A 6,897-nucleotide genomic window follows, 5' to 3' on the forward strand; every position below is an offset into this window, starting at 1 on the left:
GGGGGGGGGGGGGGGGGGGGCACTCCTGTTCCAGCAGCGGAGTCCGCGGCTCCCCTGCCGGGCCCTGCTGCGACCCCGCGAGCGCGCCGGCGGGACCCGAGGGCCCTCAGACGGCTCCGCGAGGGTCTCCTTTTGAAAGCTCGCAGGTCCTTGTGCTCTGAGTGGTTGCAGTTTGGTCCATTATGAGAAATCTCCTTTTGAGGATGGACATATTCAAATCCAGATGTTGTCCCGGCACAACAAAGAGCTCTCTCCAAATTCTCTTTATGAAGAAGTAGGTTCTCCTTTGAAGGAATAACATCTCTTGAGAAGTGGATTTTTTTTCCCCTCCCAGCCAAAAACCTGCTGCTCTGAATGTTTTAAAACCGACTTGATAGCCTGTCTCCATCCTACTTCAGATGCCAGGGCGCCAGGGACAAGGTGAATGTCACCTGCTGACGGATTCAGTAGATTGAGTGTGGCTTCACTAAGAAGAGAATGTTGGATTTTTTTTTTAATGTGTTATTTATTTAGGTAGATTTCTTTTAATTCAAGACATGCATTCTAACGGGACAAGAGTCTGATGAAATAGATTGTCAAAAAAAACCTTTCCCAACTGTACACTTTGCTGATTCAAACATGCTTAAGTAACAACTTTCAGAAAAGAAGGATGCATTCAATATACACATTGATTGTAAGACAGTCCCAGTTTCAGTAATATTCACTTTTAAGTACACCTTAGAATGGGGGAACTATGGGTTACCTATTTGTTGGCTCTAAGATGTGTATTTAGCGCCAAGGAGGACTTTTTATCAGAAGGGCCCAGGGTTTTGGTTGAGAGTATCTGAGGGCTCAAAGCAGGATCCTTTCCTCACCTGACTTGCACCTGCTCCCGCCAGATACCACGTGGGTTCTCAGTTCTGCGCTGGAGCCAGGCGGCGTGACCCTTCCGCTCCTGCCTGCCTCCGCCCTTGGGTCTTCTCCTCTCCAAGGGCAGTGTCCCCTGTGCTTCACAGTCCTTTGCCCTCCATGGACACTGGACTCTAGCCTCTTCCTGTCCCCCCAAAAGCAGGGCAACCTGAAACCCTCCAGCAATCACCTCCCTTATCCTCAACTCTATACTTCTAAAAATGCAGCCTGAGATCACGTTAGTCTGGGGCAGCCATTTCACGTGGAATTATATGGAATCTTTAGCCAAAACCTTTCTCATGACCAGTCTTTTCACTTGACATCCGTCCCTATTCCGTCTCACTTCAGGGGAGTTAGTGGATCATGTCATCTGCTTTAGATGCTTTGAACCCTGGTTTGATCATTTGAAATACCAGCCACTGCGTGTAGCGTTGGGTCTTCCGCAAGATGAATAAGGCTGCCTCTTGTTCCTTTACTCCAGCCACGGAAAGACGTGTTGCATGGTGATCCTGACTCAGGCAGTAAGTGGCTCTGGGACCTCAGTTTCCCCATCGGTAATGGGCAAGAGTGAAATGATGACCTCTGTTAAGAGAGTTCGTGCACTGTGAGTCAGACATTATGTTAACATCCTGACATTTAATTCCTCACATCAATTCTCTGAGGGAGGACGTCTCCTCCTCCTCATTCAGCAGAGGAGGAAAACAGGGACTTTCAGGATTCTAACCCACTTCTGTCTGGCACCCACTCCGTGCTTTTAGCCACCATGGTTTTAGCCACTGGCCAGCATCTTCAGTATGGCCTAGAATTGGACCCGCTAAGAGCCATCTTCTTGCGAGCTGCTAAACAGCATTCCTTGGGCACCCCTCAAAGACCCCAAGTCCCACGCCTGGCTCAGCAGCTGTGGAGAGCGGAAGGTTTACAGGGACTTAGGCCTGAACCGTGACGTGTGCGTGCGGGCATGCGTGAACAGACGATCAGAGACAGATAACGATCACAGAAAAATGGGCCCCTTCCCTCACCCCATGCCTGATTCTTCTTTGGAGCAAGGCAGATTGAAAATTTCGAGAACGACCCAAGGGAAGGCGTTGGCCAGCTCTGAGGAGCCGCAGGCTTGCCGGGGGAACCTCAACTACGTGTTGGTGCAGGAAGGAAGCCATGTTTCCTCCACGCCTGAGTGTGCAGTCTGGGGGTCACACCCAGCTCGCCCCCTCACTGGGTGCCCATGATTTAGACGTGTCGCCTCTGTCGGAACTCCCAACGGCCCTGTGAAGCAGCCACTATTTTCAGAGCTCAGTCTGGGCTGAAGGCAATGAAGTTTCATCTACAGGCCGGAGGCCCTTCCCAGATCCTGCACTCAGCTTTACATTTGTAAGTTTTAAGAGGGCTCCCCCAAATTGTAGAAGCTTGAGGCCCCACAAAACCTACCCCTATTCCTGTCCCCATTGTATAGATGGAGGGAAATGTGGCACAGAGAGGTCAGGCAAGTTCGCAGAGGAGGCAGGCCCCAGAGGTGGTCAAGCCAGGATTCAAACTCTCAGCTCCTTCCCATGAACCCCAAGGGTTCAGAGAGGTTCTCCCAGGGGATTCACGTCTTTAAATGCACTACTGGCATCTGCTATTTCTATATTGTAATCAATTAGCAAATACTAATTTTTAAAAGGGAACTGTTTGGGAAACTTTTGAGGCATTCACAGTTACTCAGTCCTTTTATTGTGGCTGAATATTGCCAGCCCTGGGGGTAGCTTTGCCTATGAAACTGTTTTTGAATTATTTTTATTACAATGACAAATTCATAGTCTATGCCCATAATGGATCATTGGTTAAAGACAAAAATTCTTTAAAAAAAAATATATTTATTTCAGAGAGAGAAAGAGAGAGAGCAGGTGGAGGGGCAGAGGGAGAGAGAGAGTGCTTGAGCAGACACCTCACTGAGCCAGGAGCCCAACAAAGGGCCTGGCTTAATTTCATGACCCTGAGATCATGACCTGAGCCGAAATCAAGAGCCAGCTGCCTAACCGACTGAGCCACCCAGGTGCCCCCAAACGTTCTTTTAAAAAAAATGATGTTGAAATAAAATCAGGACAACTTTTTTTTAAGATTTTATTTTTAAGTAGGGGCGCCTGGGTGGCTCAGATGGTTAAGCATCTGCCTTCGGCTCAGGTCGTGATCCCGGGGTCCTGGGATCAAGCCCCGCACCAGGCTTCCTGCTCAGCGGGGAGCCTGCTTCTCCCTCTCCTACTGTTCCCCCTGATGTGCTCTGTCAAATAAATAAATAAAATCTTTAAAAAAAAAGATTTTATCTTTAAGTAATCTCTACACCCAAAATAGGGTTCAAACCCACAATGCCGAGAGATCAAGAGTTGCTCACTCTACTGACTGAGCCAGCCAGGTGTCCCAGGCAGGACAACTTTTTAGTGAAACTATTTCTGCGAATTCCACGTATGGACACACTGCTTATATCTTTTTTTTTTTTTTAAGATTTTATTTATTTATTTGACAGAGATAGAGACAGCCAGCGAGAGAGGGAACACAAGCAGGGGGAGTGGAAGAGGAAGAAGCAGGCTCATAGCGGAGGAGCCTGATGTGGGGCTCGATCCCATAACGCTGGGATCACGCCCTGAGCCGAAGGCAGACGCTTAACCGCTGTGCCACCCAGGCACCCCGACACACTGCTTACATCTGATCATGGCTTTCACACGTTATTTGATAAATGCTGTTGGGACCACCAAGTATCACCAGGATGGCTAGATTGGGTCCTTACCTTACACGTATGCCAAAATTATGTTCCAACAGATTTTTTAAAACTATATACATAAAAAAAGTGAAACCATAGGGGCATCTGGGTGGCTCAATTGGTTAAGCATCTGCCTTCAGCTCACGTCATGATCTCTGGATCCTGGGATCGAGCCCCGAGTCAGGCTCCCTGCTCAGTGGGGATCTGCTTGTCTCTCTCCCTCTGCTCTTCCCCCCACTCATGCTCTCTCTCTCCCTGTCAAATAAATACGTAAAATCTTTTTAAAAAAATGGAACCATAAATGTGTCAGGGGAAAATAATGGGAGAGTTTGTGTCATAATGTTAGAGTAGAGAAAGCCTTCCTAAGTATCACAGAAATCGCTCAAACCAGAAAAGAAAATAATCTCTCCATGTACATTAAATTGAAAGTTTTTTTCCCTGGGTAAAGAAAAAAGAAAAGAGAAAAGAAATTTATATACAAAGTCAAATAACAAACAACTCATAGGAAAAGAAAATGTGAAGTACTCACAGAGAGTTAATCCCCCTTATCTTTATTTTTATTTTATTTTTTAAAGATTTTATTTATTTATTCGACAGAGATAGAGACAGCCAGCGAGAGAGGGAACACAGCAGGGGAGTGGGAGAGGAAGAAGCAGGCTCATAGCGGAGGAGCCTGATGTGGGGCTCGATCCCATAACACCGGGATCACGCCCTGAGCCGAAGGCAGTCGCTTAATGACTGCGCCACCCAGGCGCCCCTAATTCCCCTTATCTTTAAAGAGCTCCTACAAATCAGTAAGGCATAAAAGACCACTAATCCAGTACAAAAACAGGCAAAGGATATAAATAACCGGCCACCAAAAAAATGCAAATTGGGGGCGCCTGGGTGGCACAGTTGGTTAAGCATCCAACTCTTGATTTCGGCTCAGGTCATGATCTCAGGGTCACGGGATGGAGCATCAGGCTCAGTGGGGAGGAGTCTGCTTGAGATTCTCTCGCTCCCTCTCCCTCTGCCCCTCCCACTCATGCATGCTCTCTCTTTCTCTCTGAAATAAATAAATCTTTTTAAAAAATGCAAACTGGTCTTGAATGTAAGAAAAAAGAACCCTTATCCTCACTTATACTAAGTGAAATGTAAGTGGGGCCACAATGAGATGCTATTTTTCATCTACTGGACTGGCAGAGATGACAATGTCTGATGACCCACCGTGTTGCCAAAGAAATCTGACCTCGGTCATTTTCATCACTGCTGGCGGGAAGGGAAGGTACAGTGTCTATGAAGAGCAATTTAGCAATAAACGCTCAAAAGGTAAACCTTTTGTTATGGGTTGAACTGCGTTCCTCCCCCCGCCCCCGCCAAAATTCATATGTTGAAGTCCTAACCCCCCGTACCTCAGAATATAATTTTATTTAGAAGGAGGGTCATTCCAGATGTCATCGGTTAAAATGGTGTCATACGGGAGTGGGGTGGGCCCCTAATCCAATAGGACTGATGTCCTTATTAAAAGAGGAAATTTGGATACAGACACACACAGGGAGAATGCCACGCGAACATCAAGGCGGAGACAGGGTGATGCATCTACGAGCCAAGAAACACGAAAAATTGCCAGCAAACCACCAGAAGGCGTATTTACCTTCACATCTCTCGGGATGAACCAACCAAGTCCTGGATCTTGGACTTCCAGGCCTCCAGAAGTGTGAAATAACACGTTTCTGTTGTTAACCCCCCAGTGTGTAGGACTTGGTTATGGCAGCCCTTGCAAACTAAGACACCCTTTGACCCAACAAGACGAATGTGTCCTGCTCTGTATTTGTACAGTTCCAAAGGGCTGAGCAGACCAGGGTCTACACTGCAGTATTGCTTGCGATAGCTGAAGATTAGAAACGCCCAAACGTCTATCAGTCAAACACGGCCTGAACAAATTATGATACACCCTGACCATGTAATATTTTTCAGCCGAATATTTTTCAGTAACGAGGTGGCATAACGAATGCAGTGTGTTATCGCAAAGGTTTATTATGAAGTGAGCAAAGCGAGCTGCCGTTGGTTGTACAGAGGGCCTTCTTGAATAGAAATAAGGAGAAAGCTAGCAGATTAGACAGTATATTTGCAAATATTCCCTTGGAGAGGCACAGATTCGATCTAGAAAAATACATAAGAAACGGCTAACTTCAGTTGTTCTCAGAGAAACACTATAAGGACTAAGGAGAGGAGGCTTTGGTTCCACTATGAACACACCTGTACCTTTTGAACCTTTTACATTGTTTATGTATCACCTGTTCAAAAAAAAAAAATCTATGTGGAACGTCAAAATGGCTCTAGTACTTCAAAAACCCACACTGAGAAGAGAAAATATAGCCATTTTAGCTTTTCATCTTTTGGAAATAACAGCTATTCGTCCCTGAAATGGGTTATTTGAGGAGATCATATCTCCTCTCTTATCTCTTCTTTTAGAATCAAAGCACAAAATTTGTTTTTAAAATAACTAAATAAATCACAGAAATGAAGCACAGAATGCAAGAATTCCAAACTCACATGTAGTGAAAGCAAAGCCTGTTTTTTTAACTCACAGCATGTAAATTTCAATCTATAATGATAATTTCAGCATACATTTAGTCCTCAAACCAAGCCTGACAAAATATGTTTAATTTATTTGTCTATAAATCTTACTTTTCCTCATAAAATTAATTTAAATTCTGTTAAACAGTGGGCATTACTTACTAAATAGGAAAGGGTCAAAAGTCACCTGTAAAAAAATAAGGAACCTTAATGGATAGAAACTTCTTAGTACAATTTTTGGGATCAGACTGTTGTAAAATAAATTTTCTCCAAATATCTTCTTCATCTTGTGAAAAAGATGAGATTATTATTTTTTATTCAAAAGGTGTTTGCGAGGTCATTTATGGCTGTGAAACCAGTTTGAGCGTTCAAACATGTTGAGAAATGAAACCTAGGCTCACCGTGTAGGATTGTGCAAGCTGTGAACTACACAACTCCAGGGGGTGCCATTCAGATCATAATCCAAATTGGGCAGTGCACCACCTAGGCAGCTGTGCCTATCCATCCCACGACTACTGAAAATGTTGGGGAGCCATGGAAGGCTTTTGGGGAGGGGAGGGGAGGTGTCAGAGCTGGGGCCACGTGGATTGTGAAGCCAGACTCTCAAGCACACAGCTTCCTACCTCTCTAGGTTGACCTCCCCGTTTGGAGGCTCTGGCCTAAGTTTTCTCTGAGCCACATAACTTTGATTTTCCTAAGGCTGGTGGGGGGGGGGG

At 45.5% G+C, this 6,897-nt stretch overlaps 1 long non-coding RNA gene across 1 annotated transcript in view; it reads right to left on the reverse strand.

Annotated features, from left to right (window-relative positions):
- Positions 1-497: 497 nt before the first annotated feature.
- The window catches only part of LOC121099799, a 13,664-nt gene continuing 7,264 nt past the window's right edge, over positions 498-6,897 (reverse strand). The window contains exon 2 of the long non-coding RNA XR_005831550.1: positions 498-1,470. This is a non-coding gene — a long non-coding RNA (uncharacterized LOC121099799). The remainder of the gene's footprint in view (positions 1,471-6,897) is intronic.

Source organism: Ursus maritimus, unplaced genomic scaffold (assembly GCF_017311325.1).
Source record: "Ursus maritimus isolate PB19 unplaced genomic scaffold, ASM1731132v1 scaffold_32, whole genome shotgun sequence".
Classification (NCBI taxonomy): domain Eukaryota; kingdom Metazoa; phylum Chordata; class Mammalia; order Carnivora; family Ursidae; genus Ursus; species Ursus maritimus.